General features: G+C 35.9%; 2 long non-coding RNA genes and 1 pseudogene across 6 annotated transcripts in view; 1 reads left to right on the forward strand and 2 right to left on the reverse strand.

The window, feature by feature from the left end:
- Nucleotides 1–15,481, forward strand: part of LOC138154893 (uncharacterized) — a 311,748-nt gene that overhangs the window by 166,680 nt on the left and 129,587 nt on the right. Inside the window, exon 6 of one of the 4 annotated variants that reach the window (XR_011166704.1) lies at nt 2,364–2,677. The exons of the other annotated variants lie outside the window; for them this stretch is intronic. This is a non-coding gene — a long non-coding RNA (uncharacterized lncRNA). Of the gene's footprint in view, nt 1–2,363; nt 2,678–15,481 lie in introns of those variants that run through there. 4 annotated transcript variants of the gene reach the window in all.
- Nucleotides 2,812–15,481, reverse strand: part of LOC138154890 (uncharacterized) — a 58,267-nt gene continuing 45,597 nt past the window's right edge. For both annotated transcript variants that reach the window (XR_011166702.1, XR_011166701.1), the window contains 2 exons: nt 5,047–5,172; nt 2,812–4,540 (listed from right to left, as the gene is read on the reverse strand). This is a non-coding gene — a long non-coding RNA (uncharacterized lncRNA). The remainder of the gene's footprint in view (nt 4,541–5,046; nt 5,173–15,481) is intronic.
- On the reverse strand, nt 5,227–8,390 carry LOC138154784 (chondroitin sulfate N-acetylgalactosaminyltransferase 2-like; annotated as a pseudogene).

Raw genomic sequence — 15,481 nt, forward strand, 5'->3', positions numbered from 1 at the left:
CTCTCCTTCTTGGTAAAGGAAGCCAAGTTGGCATAATCTCCATTAGATTTATCACATTTTCCTTCTCTTTGGTTCTCATTATTCTCTATCTCTGCCATGAGAAATTAGTGACAAGGCAGGGGAACTTGCCCTTTTGCCTGAATTCCAGACTTTTTTTCAGGCAGTTTTGTGGCCAATCACTCTTGAAGGTATGTGGCTTCTCTCAAGGGCAGATGCCAGCAAAAGTCCTAGAGAAATGTTTTCCCTCACATTCCCGGAAAGTCACTTTTCCAATCCAGTCACAGTGCCTGGAATCCACTCTCCTTGCTTTAGTGATCTTACTTTGCCTTTAGTATACTACCATGTGTATCTCTTTAAGCAACTGGTAAGCAACACTAATAACAGCAACTGATATTTACATAGTTGTTTAAGATTTACAAAACATTTTACAAACATTATCTCATTTGATTCTCACAATAACCTTCTGAGGTAAGAGCTAGAGGAATGACCTAATTCATTTCATAGTTCACCAGCTACTTATTGCATAGGCAGTTAAAAAATTTAGAAGAAAAATTGAAGCCATATTGTAGAGAGCATTGAATGCCAAGTTAAAGAGTTTATGCTTTATTTGGTTGCTAATGGGGACCTATTGAATGCTTTTTGAGCAGAGAAATGATGTAATGATACTTATTAATTTGGAAAATTAATCTGGGATATATGTGTGGGTAAATTTATACATATGTATATACTTTTATACATATATAGTTTAATTTATGTAAATACGTGTGTATGTGTGTAATTATCTATACATAACTATATTTATCTATGATACTTTGGTCGGGTAGAGACTGAGGTTTGAGAGATCAGATAGGATACTATTGCAAGAGTCCATGATATTGCTCCAAGGGCCTGAACTAGCATGGTGGGATTAGAAATACATTGAAAGAGTAAGTTGCTAAGGCATGTTTTGATATGTTTCATTTGTGATGTAGGCATGACTTTCAGGTGAAATGTCCTATGGTCATCTGGAAATAGGATTTTAGAATGGGAAAAGAAAAGTCATGACTGAAGATGAAGATTGGGGAACTGGCCATATAAAAATGAAAATTTATATCATGACTGTAAATAAAGTTGCCAAGGGAGAACATGTAGATTAGGAAGAGAATGGGTAGAGATAGAGTCAGTGGGGAGTCCTTCATGAAGGAGAAAAGCCAGCAAAGAAGATAGACAAATCATAGTCCAAAAGTAGAATCAAGAGAATCAGAATCATGTAAATCAAGGAGGCTCTCTCTACCTAGAATAAGGGTAACAAACTGGTAAAACCTATGGATGCTTCTTAGAACAATGTTTTTAAATGCATAAAAGAAGATACACAGAATTGCAAAGGACATCAATTGTATTAAAATACTATTATTAAAATACTTTTTAAAATTAAAGTTCACAGATCCCAGATTAAGAAATAATGAGTGGTCAGTAACATGGCATCAAATAAATGACCTGTAACCATCACTTATAGTTATCCACCATTCTTTAAAAGAAATATTTTGCATATCAGCACTTCTGTGGCAGAAAAGAAATGGGAGAAAGTTGACTTTGGTGTGATGACTCAAAAGGAACATAAAGCCAAGGAATAGATGCAGGGATTTCTATTTTTCTCCTTTGGTTGTCACAAACTGAAACTTTTGGGTTGGAAGCTTGGACTTCCAAACCATTATTCCTGTGTCTTTCCCTCATTCTTGTCATTTTGAGAAAAAGACACTTCAGAACTTAGGACCTTTTGAAGTTAAGGAAGTGGTGATGGTGGTGACAGAATCTTTATTCTTTGCTACTTTGTCTCAGAGTTTTTTTTTCCTAGGTTGCTGTGATTTCATGGCTCAAAGGAAATTAACTAAACCATGTGCTCCAAAAGCCTTTTTTAGACCTTTTTCTACTACACATAGTCACAGTAATAGTCTCCCAAGCAATGGTTACTTTTGTGGTAGAAAGGAAGTGGAAGCAAAGTTGATGCTCATTGATCGGGGAATAGCTAAGCAAATCATGGTACATGAGTGCAATGGAGGGTATGATGAATACGGAAAATCATGGAAAGACTTTTACATGAATTGATGCAAAGAGAAGTTGGAAGAAACAAAAGCAAATAAAACAACATATACAAGTACTAGATCATGTTATGGTGAAAATAAAAAAAAAAACTAAAAATCAATGATATACAATTATAATGACCAATTGTGACCATAGAGAAGAGATAAGAAAATGTCTTTCCTCCCCTTCTTTGCGGAGGTGGGAGACTAGGAGTGTGGAAGCTTGCACATATTGTCAAACTTGTTTGATGGGTTAGCTAGCTCTGCTGAACTATTCCCTCTTCTTTTTATTCTTTGTTACAGGAATGGCTTGCTCATGGAGAGGAACAGATATAGAAAGAAAGTTTATGTAAAAATAAAAGATATCCAATTTTTTTTTTGTAATAAAAGTCCTTCATTGATACTATATAATGTAGAAGATAGTAATGTTTCCCTTCCATTAAAAAGCTATTCAAATGCAAAAAAAGACACCTAATTCTTATATATAAAAAGAACAGTTGGGGCAGGTAGGTGGCACAGGGAATAGAGCACTGGCCCTAGAGTCAGGAGGACCTCAGTTTAAGTGTGACTCAGAACTTAACACTTACTAGCTGTGTGGTCCTGGGCAAGTCATGTAACCCTGATTGCCTCAAAATCACCCCCTCAAAACCAACCAAACAAAAGAAACTGTTGCAGCTTACCTTCATAAATCATAATATTCTTTCATATTAGATACAATAATATTTTGGTCTTCATAATGAATAACAGACCATTTATGTACAAAGAATGTCCAGAAATTTTTTTAATAGTACATTTTCCATATCTTAATTAAATACCTAAATCCAGCTTCATTCAAGGAGAGGTCAATGAAACATTGATCAAAACTATACTGAAAACTAACAGACAACTCTAATTTGGAATTTGTAATAATTCAAATATAGTGTGGTTCTTATTTCATAAAAGTTCAAGATATTTCTTTAAATTTTTACAGTCAGTGAAAATAAGGGCAAGGCAATCTAAAACCGGTACCCTTTTCAAACAAAAAGTTTTAAGAAATTAAGCATTCCTTTGACATATTTCCACCTTTCAGATAAAACAATTGAATCTTATAAGTTTATGTTATGATAATGATTTATTTGTGATACATTAAAATGTTTTACTCTAAATGTAATTTTTAAATCATGTTACATCTCATTAGTAATACTCATGTATATCTCAATTTATAATTTACACTTTGATAAAATGGATCTCTTGAAATATTTATTTGGGATATTCTACCATGTTACATTGTTTACTTTCTATTTTTTCCAATCAATGAAATCTAAACAGAATCATTTCCTGTGAGGTTCTAACCTATCACCCCAAAGAGACTATGTAAGCATGTTTTCCCATAGAACAATGCATTTCAACATACATCAGAAAGTGGGTCTTATTAAATGCTTTTTTCTCTTTGTTATGTGTTATTATTTGCAAAGATAAAAAAGACCTGTTAATTTAAGTGACCAGTCCTTATACATTCTGAAATTCACACAACTGAACTGTTTGTTTAGCTTATATAAGCAAATGCTGCTTATGGAACCAACTAACTGCTGCTTCATATAGAACTATTTACTAACATAGTTAAAGGCTCTACTGTAGAGGCCGCAAGTGTAGGAGTAAAAGTATTGGACTGAAAGTGCAAAGAGACTAATTCCAGGTTCTTTCTTATACATGTCTAATTGTATGTCCTAGAGAAAATTACTTGTTTCCTTAAAAAAGGATATTGGACTACATGATTTCTGAAGTCTCTTTCAACTAATGTTCCATAATTCTGTTCAAAAATTTTTATATACTTTATTCTACTTAGTATAAAATAATGTAACTCCTTTCTTTGAATATGATTACTAACCTTGGAATGCAATGATTAATAATTTAATGGAACATTAATATTACATATCTAATCCAGCCATGTACTTTCACCTAAAATCAAGCTTTTCACGTAAATTTCCCATTGTCACACATTTTCTCACAGAGATTCATGGGTGAAGCAATAAATTGGTTCAAAAGTATTAAGTTCCAATCTCTGCTATTGCTGTACTTGACAGATTGATCATAGATGAGCCAATTAGAATCTGCTAATTACTTGACCTCATTCTCTTAGGAAGACCAATCAAGTACTTGATGACCACAGATTTCATCAGAAACTAAAAGCATGGCCTCTGATAACTTTTTAGCTGAAAACAACATGTTCTCTTTAAATATAAATACAATACTAATACCATTAGCAGCATAGTAATTAAACTGATCAAATGCAAAGACATAATCAAGTCATGTCTAAAAAGTAGAGTACCACAGTTGAGATAGACAGCGTAACAACTTCCAGTGGAAAATGGTAGATTCTCATTGAACACATCAGGCAGTTGTTCTTTGTCACAGTAAACTCACAAAACTGAAGATCATAATTAAACATTTGCTTTTTCTTCTAATTTCAGATAACTGTATTGTGTTGAGCATAGAAGGATCTGAAAAATAAAAAAAAATTTCTCCTTTGAGAGAGTCAAAACATTTTCAAACTAACTAAAGCAAGCGAATAGTACTGATTGTTGTTCACATTATAATGCATTAGGGGTGTATGAGTGTTCTGGGTGGACTAACAACTCTGGTGTAAAGGCTTGTTTAGCCCTTTTCAGTCCTGCTTATCCATGTTTGGTGTCCACCTCTCACTTGTGACTCCGAGAAGTTGTAGCATGTTTAGTGGCCACACACTGGAAAAAACAATTTTGGCAGATGGACTAAACCAGGTTGAGGGTAACCTGCAGGCCTCAAACTGGTCAGTGAGTTAGGGGGATGTATACCCCAGCATGTGAAGACTTCTCTCATTGGAATGGGCAGATGAAAACAGTGTGTTCCAAGGACCACTAAGGTGATTAAAACAGGTGCTGTGGAATGTTTAGAACTTGGTCAGGAATCAAAGATACCAAGGTCATCCACTGTATCCCATGACATTATCAGTCATCTTGACTTTTACCTTGTCACTGGAATTTGATGACTCTGGAAGAGAGAGTGAGGCCAACAACTTTGTGTAACTCTGCTTCACTTAAATCCAATTCATGTGGGAGTTAAGACACCACCTCCCAATGTCTTTGGTCCTCTTCTAAAATGAAAAATGAACAACAACAATAATAATGCATTAAAATGATGATGTTATTTATCCAATGGGTTCACTATTTGTCCTATATGCTTATTTATTGAGAAGAGTCTCTATTTCCTCCCTCAAGACAAACATTCAAAGATGTGAGTGAGAAGCCTTGTTGTTTTTGATTGGATACACATATAGTTTTGTTCCAGGGTCAGCTCATCAGCAAAGTGCTTCCCATGCCATAGGTGGAAAAGACCAGGAATTGGGATCCAAATAACAATAAAATTACCACATAAGTATTTTTGGTACAGATGAACATCCTCTTCACCCAATACTTTTACTTCCAAATCAAATCCATCAATAGTCAGAAAATCTGTTTTATTTTAACGAGTCATTCCAAAGTCAAAATCTCACCAGAATCCAGCGTCACTTTTTGTGGACTAGTTGCTGACCAGCTGTGGTGGTGGCACATCTTGATTGGCATAAACAATAGCAGAATTATTGGGGCAGCTAGGTGGTACAGTGAGTAAGAGTGCCAGCCCTGAAGTTGGGAGGACCCGGGATTGGTTCTGGCCTCAGATACTTAACACCCACACAAAAAAAGCACTGGCCGTGTAAACTTGGCAAGTTACTTAACCCCAATTGCTTTAAAAAAAATAGCAGAATTATGAAGACTAAACACCACTGGATAAAAAATAAAACAAAACAACCTTTTTTCTCCTGGTTAAGCATTTAATCAGGAACTGTTAAGACACTCTGCTGAGATATATAAATATCATATAAAAACAAGACCTTGCCCTTGTCCTAGACTCTGAAACCCATATCTAGTCCTTGGATGTGATTTAATTCATCATTCAATGAAACCAATGGTAATTGTGAAAATTAGCTTAAAAATTAGTTCTAAGATGATCTTGACTTTAAATAGTCCTTAACCAAAATATAGCATTGTAAGTTGAATTCTCTTGTCCTGAAGAATACATACATCTCTGAAGTTCTGCATAAAATGTGTAGATGTTTAAGTCCTTCCAGCAAGGACTACAATGATATTAATAACCTTTAGTAATGTCAATTACTTTACACTTTTATAAAAAATTTAAAGTGTCAGAAAAAAATGACACATCTGTATTGAATAAAGTCTGGCTTTTTAAAAAAAATCATCCATATTATGTCCCCTTATCTCTCTCAGTCCTAACCTTTTATAAAATCATTTTCATTAAATAGTTTTTTCCTCAACTCATATATCTTCATCTTCTTGATCATCTTCATAGATAATCTTCAGGTCAGTCTCAATAGCTTCCACCACCTAATGTTTCCTGTCTTTTCTAATAGGACATTTTTCTGGGTGTCAATTGAGACCCCTCTCCAATAGGAAGACTTTCATTAAGGTAAAACTATGTGGTTTGACTCCTATGCCTGCCTTACCTTTATCAATTTAATAATGAAGGAATTCCAAAAGATCACTAGGTATTTGTTTTTTGTCCCCTTGATAACCTATACATTCACTCTTTTGTTCTTTTTTGTCCCCTGCCATGATCTCATTTTTTTTTACTAATCTCCTATGATTCTTGCTTGATTTGGGCAACATGATGTTTTAGGCTAATTGCCCTAGTTTGATAATGTTCTTCTTGTAGGAGAGCTTGGCAAGGCTCTTTACCATTATTCCTTCCCATGGCACTAGGAAGAGCATTGCCAACAATCTATGGTCATGAGATGGTTATAAGATGGTCAACTGCTCATGTTGGACAAAAGAAAATTATCTGAATATACAAAAATAAATTGGAGGACTTTCTAAATCATCAAGGCATCCCACTCATGCTGGATTTGGACATGGAATTTGAATAAAACAGTACTGTGATATCTTTGTCAGCATTCTTGTGATTGCACAAGTTATCCTCTGGGATAACTTGGTAAACAAGTATTGAACATTACATTAAAGTTTGAAGCCCACTCTAAAAACCTATCTATCCCTATATGATTTATGTTCTATGCTAAACTGATTGGAATACATTAGGCATCCAAATGAATTATTTCTCACACCTCTAATACCAAACAAAGAGCCACCTTGCAAATGAATGTCCTTGGCAACTTGAGACCTGAATGTCAGTAGATCATAGGATTTAGAACTGAAAGGGAACTAAGAAGGGAGATAGTCCAACCCCCTTATTTAACAAATAAAAAAACTGAAGTTTGTAGAGGTCAAATCACTTGCCAAGGATATATGTGGAGTAAAGCCCAGTTCCATCATCACTACTCATAAAAGCAACCCATTATCACTAATATTATCTTCATATATGAAGAACAACACATCATTATGACAAAAATGATCTTGCATTCATTATTTCCCTAGCACTGACAGGTCAGTTGTGAAAGATAAAATATTTCTAAACTGTTTAGTGACAGTGAAAAACATGAAGTGCTATATCACCTATCAGTGATCATTGCTCATCATTCTTCAAAAAAAAAAATCAATTGTCCCTGGGTGCTATTTTATTATATTTTATTTTAGTCTGTTTCAACCATGGTAGGCTTTGTTGAAACAATGCCAAACTGAACATTGATACCAGGTGCCTGTCCCAGCAGAATCCAATATCACACCTGCAGATAGAGTGTAAGATTACATCATGTGTCGTGCCTGAGCACCACAAATGACTCTATACTTCATCTCAAATAACATTATAATTTACACTTGGAGACTTCAGCCTATGTAGCCTTGGCCAAATGAAAGTTTTTGCAGCCAAACACATCAAACTCAATATATTTTATTGCGCCAATGGGATTGGTTTTTTGAGAACACTCAACATAATTAAATCTATCAATGACATTTTGAATAAAAGGTACCTGTCCTAAAAAGGTAGTCTAATAAACATTAGACTGTCAATTAAGAAGATACCACATAGTTTTCTGCTGGAAACCAAAGGAAAAGGAAAGATTGAAGTCCTCTGTAAATTAACTCAGAGCTCTGAGATGAAAGGTAGGACAATGGAATCTTTTGTTTGACAAAAGTGAATAAAGGTAGAAATGCAGAATTGAATCACTTCAGGCAAATGAAAACCCTCTCAACTCAAACATTTTCTCAGTTCTGTGACACAACCTGCCTCAATGGTCCCTGATCTTTTGGAAATATTGAATGAATACATTTCATGTCTATTTGCTCCATAATTTCCATCTTTACCTCCATACTGTTTTAGTTGGTACCCTTCATTTGGGAAGGCACCATCATCATCTTGTTTCATTCTTTGAACAATGTTTTTTGAACATTACTTGAACTTTGAACCAGTTTTATACTTTAAACAAGTTTGAGGAGTAGACTATGGTATCTTGAATGGGAAACATTTATGCATGAATAGATGACTGTGGTGGGAGGCAGGAATTTTGACCAAAAGGTAAGCACCATTCTCTTCTTCTTGCTCTGTGGAATTACAGTAGTTCTACTCAGTGTCATTCACTTTCTTAAATCCTTGAGTCATGTTAAGGTCCACACACAAGCACACATTCTATGATGGGTGGATTCATAACCCTTAAGGGCCTCCTACAGTACTTTTCTTAGCACCTTTATAAATATATAGGGAAGATTATTGAAGTAGCTTCTCTTTCAACTTCCATTCATCATTAGCTTTTCAATTGTGTTGATACTCCATCAGATTCATTAAAAAAAATTTCTACTTGGTGTTCAGCACTAAATTCTTGGATTTTCTCATACTACCATGCTACTGACTCAGTAATATTTGTGATGTGGGACCAGGTGAAATTCCTGGGTCCCAAGATATAAGGTTAATATATATACTTCATTTTAAGTCCCTAGGCACCTAATATCAGAAGTTAAAAATACAAATTTAAGTCTCTTTTAACTCTAACTTCTATAAATAAACACTAGAGGCCCAATCCAATTTCCAAAGTATTTATTAAGCACCAGCTATGTTCAATCACTTTGCTAGGCACTGTGGGTAAAGATAAAGAAAATATACTCTCTGCCCTCAGGGAGTTTATATTCTGCTGGGAGGATATAACCTGTGAATAGCTCTCCCTCTTCCATTCCATCTATTGACCTTACTGGTTTCCTTTAAGTCCCAACTAGAATCCCATCTTTTGCTAGAACATTTCCCAATCTGTCTTAATTCTAATACCCTTTATCTGTTAAATATTTCATGTTTATCCTGTCTGGACAGCTAGGTGGTACGTGGTATAGAGGATTGGTCTTGGAGTCAGGAAGACTCATCTTCCTGAATTCAAATGAGGCCTCAGACACTTACTACTTGTGTGATCCTGGGCAAAGTTACACAAACCTCAATTTTCTGATCTATAAAATGAACTGCAGCAAGAAATGAAAAATGAAGGTGGAGCCAAGATGGTGGAATGGAAGCAGAAACTTTCTGAACTCCTCCATGAATTCCATCACTAACATCTAAAAAGTGAATCTGAATGGATTTTAGAGTTATGGAATCCATTGGCAGATGGAACATGGAAGATACCCAGCCCAGAAAAGCACCCATGTAGGTCTGGGCAGGGGGAGTGCAGAGCACACAGGAGCTGTACCAGTGTGGACCTGAGGGCACAGCACAACAGAGTGAGATAAAGCCCCAGCCAGAGCATCCATCCAACCCAAGGGTGATTTGCAGAAGTCTCACCACCAGAAAGTACAGGGCCTGTAGCAGCAACTTCTCCTGGGGCTATCAGCCTACAGCTTGGATGTCTAAAAATCTCCTACCTGAATTTCTGGGAGCCAAGATGGTGGAGTAAACCTTAGCTGCCCTAATCCCCCTCCCTGACTCTGAAAACACTGAGATTAATGCTCCACCCAGTGTAAAATCCTGAAACAGTGGAAACAACCTCAGGCTTGGGAGTCCTAGAGGAAGGGTATGACTAAAGCTCTGCCTAACCTGAAGCGAAGGGTGGGAGGTGTCCCAACAAGCCCCACCTAAGCTGACCAGCAGGAGATCCTGAAGCCTAGGGGGTGGAGCTGGCAAGTACTAACAACAGAAGCCCAGGTATGCCTAAGCACCACCAGGGGCATCTGCAGACACCAACCCTGCCAGTGCCAGCAGCTGCTGAGCATCCCTGAGCTGTAGCCCAGGAACACAGGAGGAAACCTGAAATGGCCAGACCACCCTCCCCCCACATGTTTCTCTGTGAGCCTCAGGATAACCCAGGGGAAACAATGAGAGTCCTGGCCTTGGCCTCAGTCTAGATACTCAGAGGCTACAGCACACAAAGTCAACAACCAAACCCCAAGCTCACAGTCTGAGAAGCCAGTACATCTGTACCCCAGAAGCAGAAATTCACTCTAAAAATTCAGGACATGGCAATCATAATGGGCAGAAGCAAACTGTGAAATCAAGAATGATATAATCCTATTATAGCAAGCAAGAACAATCAAATTCAGAGGGACAACATGGACTCTATACTCATACCTGAGACCACAGAAAAAAATGTGAACTGGTCTCAAGACCAAAAAGCATTCGTGGAGGAGCTCAAGAAAGGTTTTAAAAAACAAATTAGAGAAGTAGTAGAGAAATTTAAATCTACATTGACCAAATTGGAAAAAAAAATCTCATTGAAGAAAACAAATCCTTAAAAAGTAAAATTTGTGAACTGGGACAGGAGGTTCAAAATCTAACTGGAGAAAATAGAAAAGAAGCTTCAAAAACTAACCAAGGAAAAAAATTCACTAAAAATTAGACTCAGTCAAATTGAAGCTAAGGACTCTACGATGCATCAAGAGTCAGTCAAACAAAACATAAAGATAAAGAAATTAGAAGAAAGTATAAAATATCTCACTGGATAAACAACTGACCTGGAGAACAGATCCAGGAGAGATAACCTAAGAATTATTGGTCTACCAGAAATCCATGATGAAAAAAACAGCCTGGATAACATCCTCCAAGAGATTGTCAAAGAAATTGTCCTGAGGTCCTAGAATCAGAGGGTAAAATAGTTATCAAAAGAATTCACTGGACTCCTTCTGAAAAAGATCCCAAATTGAAAACTCCAAGAAATATAGTAACCAAATTACAGAATTACAAGGTCAAGGAGAAATACTGCATGCAGGCAGGAAGAAACAATACAAATATCATGGAACTACAATCAGGATCACACAGGACCTAACAGCTTCTACATTAAAAGATCTAAGGGATTGGTATATGATATTTAGTAAAGCAAAAGAGCTTGCACTGCAACCAAGGATCAACTATCCAGCAAAACTGAGCAAAATCTTTTAGGCAAAGAAATGATCATTTAATGAAATAAGGGACTTCCAGACTTTCCTGATGAAAAAGCCAGAGCTCAATGGAAAATTTGATCTCCAAATGTGAGACTCAAGAGAGACATAAAAATGTAAACAAGGAAAACACACACATATAAGCACACATGCACACACACATGCACATAACTTGTGAATCAATAAGAGAAAACTGTTTACATCTCTGTATGATAATACTTGTCAACATTGAAATTTATAATTATTGTGACATTTAAAAGGGATATACATAGTTAGAGGGTGTGGGTATAAATGAAATAATCTGATGATAAAAAAAAGCTTATTAAGGGGTACAGATGGACTATAATGGGAGAAAAGGAAAGGATGAGGCAGAAAAGGGTAAATTATGCCACATTAAGAGGCATAAAAACATACTTTAGTAGAGGGAAAGAAGGGAGGGAGATGAACATCAGATGAACTTTATTCTCATTGTTTCTGGTTCAAGGAAGGATCAGCATTATTAGTTAAGTTTGGGATTCTAACATGAAAAGAAACAAAAATTCAGTATAACAGAGGGACAGGAAGGAGGGAGAGCAGCACTGTATGAAATTTATTCTCAATGGTTTGGATTCAAGGAGAGAATAACATACTCTGTTAAATATAAAAATCTATTGTGCTCTACAGCCTGTACAACATCCTCCAAGAGACTGTCAAAGAAAATTGTTCTGAGGTCCTAGAATCAGAGGGTAAAATAGTTATCAAGAGAATTCACCAGATTCCTGAGAAATACTGCATGCAGCCAAAAATAAACTATTCAAATAACATGGAACTACAGTCAGGATTACACAGGACCTAGCAGCTTCTACATGAAAAGATCAGAGGGATTGGAATTTGATATTTCATAAGGCAAAAGAGCTAGGATTTCAACCAAGGATCAACTACTTGCAAAACTGAGCATAATCTTTCAGGCAAGGAGATGGTCATTTAATAAAATAAGAGAATTACAGACTTTCCTGATGAAAAAGCCAGAGCTCGATGGAAAATTTGATCTCCAATTACAAGACTCAAGAAAGACATAAAAAGGTAAACAAGTAAAACACACACACACACACATGCACATACACATGCACAAATGCACACACATACACATAACTTGGGATTCAATAAGAGCAAACTGTTTACATCCCTCTATGAGAAGCTGATACCTGTCAATATTGAAATTTATATAATTATTGTGACATTTAGAAGAGATATACATAGAGAGCCTGGGTATAAATGAACTAATCTGATGATAAAAAAAAAACCTTATTAAGGGGTACAAAAGGATTGTAATGGGAGAAAAGGAAAGGATGAGGCAGAAAAAGGTAAACTATGCCACATAAAGAGGCATAAAAACATACTATAATAGAAGGGAAGGAGGGAGGGAGATGAACATCATATGAACTTTATTCTCATTGGTTCTAGTTCAAAGAAGGATCAACATAATCAGTTAAGTTTAGGATTCTAATGTGAAAAGACACAAAAACTCATTATAACAGAGGGAAAGGAGGGAGGGAGAGGATGACTGTATGAAATTTACTCTCATCAGTTTGGGTTCAAGGAGGGAATAACATACTCTGTCAAGTATAAAAATCCATTATGCCCTAAAAGAAGTAGGAAGGGCAAGGGGTTTGGGGGGGGGGGCAGGATGTGATTATAAGGGAGGGAAATAGTAGTAAGGGGAAAGGGTAGGTAAAAGGGGGCACAGGGAGGAAATATCGAGAGAGGTGATGGTCAAAAGGAAAACTCTTAAGGAAGGGAAGGGAGAAGGAAGAAACAAATACATAAACAGGAGAGCGAATAGGATGGAAGGAAAGAGACAGACAGTAATCATTATTGTGAATGTGAATGGGATGAACTCTCCCATAAAATGGAGGCAGATAGCAGAATGGACTAAAAACCACAATCCTACAATATGCTCTCTATAAGAGATACATTTGAAACAAGGGTATATGCACAGGATAAAGGTAAAAGGCTGGAGTAGAATATATTTTGCTTCAGCTAAAGTGAAAAAAATCAGGGATAGCAATCCTTATCTCAGATAAAGCAAAAGCAAAAATAGATCTAATTAGAAGAGTGTAAGGGTTATGGGATTTAAAGATCTCCCATGCCCCATGGACGTGCTGACATAGCAGAGCAAGAGAAAGTGAAAAGCCGAGCTAACGGTCCTGCGGTTGGCAGTTGGTGGCAGTTGCCCTTTTTTTTTTTTTTTGGGTTAGGACTCCTGCTGAGGACTGCCAGAGGCCAGAGCTGCTGGGAGCGCTCTTCCAGGACGCTGGGTGGTTGCTGTGAGTGGGGAGAGGAGGACCTTTGCCTGAGGTAGCCTGTTCTGTTTTAAAGGCTTGAGAATGTGGGTGCTTTCTACTTTATCTACCTGTGCCAATATCATAACTACTCTGATGGCTTTCACTTTCTGGTTTTGGGACTCAGTCTTTTGGTATCTTAATAAATTTTCTAGTTTATTTCCCCAAATGGCAAACCTGACGTATTTTGTGATGGATAATTATATCAGCATATTTGTAATCTCTATAGGCATTGTGAATATGGCATTGCTGATACAAAGAGATAAGGAAGGAATCTATATCCTGCTAAAAGGAACAATATGAGTACTAAACATGTATGTACCAAGTGGTATAGCATCCAAATTCCTAGAGGAGACATCAAGGTAATTAGAGGAAGAAATAGATAGCAAAACTATACTAGTGGGGGACCTCAATTTGCCCCTCTCTGAACTTGACAAATCTAACCTCAAAATAAACAAGAGAAAAGTTAAGGAGGTGAATAGAATTTTAGAGAGGTTAGATATGATAGATCTCTGGAGAAAACTGGGGACAAAAAGGAATATACCTTCTTCTCAGTCATCCATGGCACATACACAAAAATTAACCACATACTAGAGCATAAAAAGCTCACAATTCAGTGTAGAAAGGCAAAAATATTAAATTCATCCTTCACAGATCATGATTCAATAAAAATCATATATGATAAAGAGCTATGGAAAGATAGACTAAAACCTAATTTTAAACTAAATAATTTAATCCTAAAGAATGAGTGTGTCAAACAAGAAATTATAGAAACAATCAGTAACTTCATTCAAGACAATGGCAATAACAAGACAGCATACCAAAACTCATGGGTACAGCAAAAGCAGTTCTTAGGGGAAGTTTTATATCCCTGAATGCATACATGAATATATTAGAGAAAATGGAGGCCAATAATTTGGGCATGCAACTGAAAAAGCTAGAAAAAGAACAAATTGAAAATCCCCAATTAAATACTAAATTAGAAATAATGAAAAACAAAGTATAGGTTAATAAAATTGAAATTAACAAAACTATTGAATTAATAAATAAAATTAATAGCTGGTTTTATGAAAAAAATAATCAAATTTATAGACCTTTACTCAATATTATAAAAAATGAAAAAAGAAAACCAAATTATAAGTATCAAAAATGAAAAGGGTGAATCTACCTCCGATGAAGAGGAAATTAAAACAATCATTAGGAATTATTTTGCCCAGTTGTATGCACATAAATTTGACAATTTTAGTGAAATAGATGAATATTTACAAAAATATAAGTTGCCCAGATTAATTGAAGAGGAAGTAAATTATTTAAATAGCCCCATCTCAGAAAAAGAAATTGAAAAAGGCATCAACAAACTCCCTAGGAAAAAATGTCCAGGGCCAGATGGCTTTACTAGCAAATTCTATCAAATGTTTGAAGAACAATTGATTCCAATACCTTACAAACAACTTGGGAAAATTGGTGAATAAGGAGTCCTGCCAAATTCTTTTATGACACAAATATGGTATTGATAACTAAATCAGTAAGAGACAAAACAGAGAAAGAAAATTATAGACCAATTTCCCTCATGGATATAGATGCAAAAATTATAAATAAAATATTAGCAAAAAAGAGTATAGCAACTTATCACAGGAATAATACATTTTGATCATGTAGGATTTATTCCAGGAATGCAAGGATGGTTCAGTATTAGGAAAACTATCAGAATAATTGATCATGTCAACAACAAAAGTAGTAGAAACCATATGATTATCTCAATAGATGCAGAAAAGGCTTTTGGAAAACT

Source organism: Petaurus breviceps, unplaced genomic scaffold (assembly GCF_028583685.1).
Source record: "Petaurus breviceps papuanus isolate PSGF00001 unplaced genomic scaffold, PetGlider_PUasm1.0 91133, whole genome shotgun sequence".
NCBI classification, from domain to species: Eukaryota; Metazoa; Chordata; class Mammalia; order Diprotodontia; family Petauridae; genus Petaurus; species Petaurus breviceps.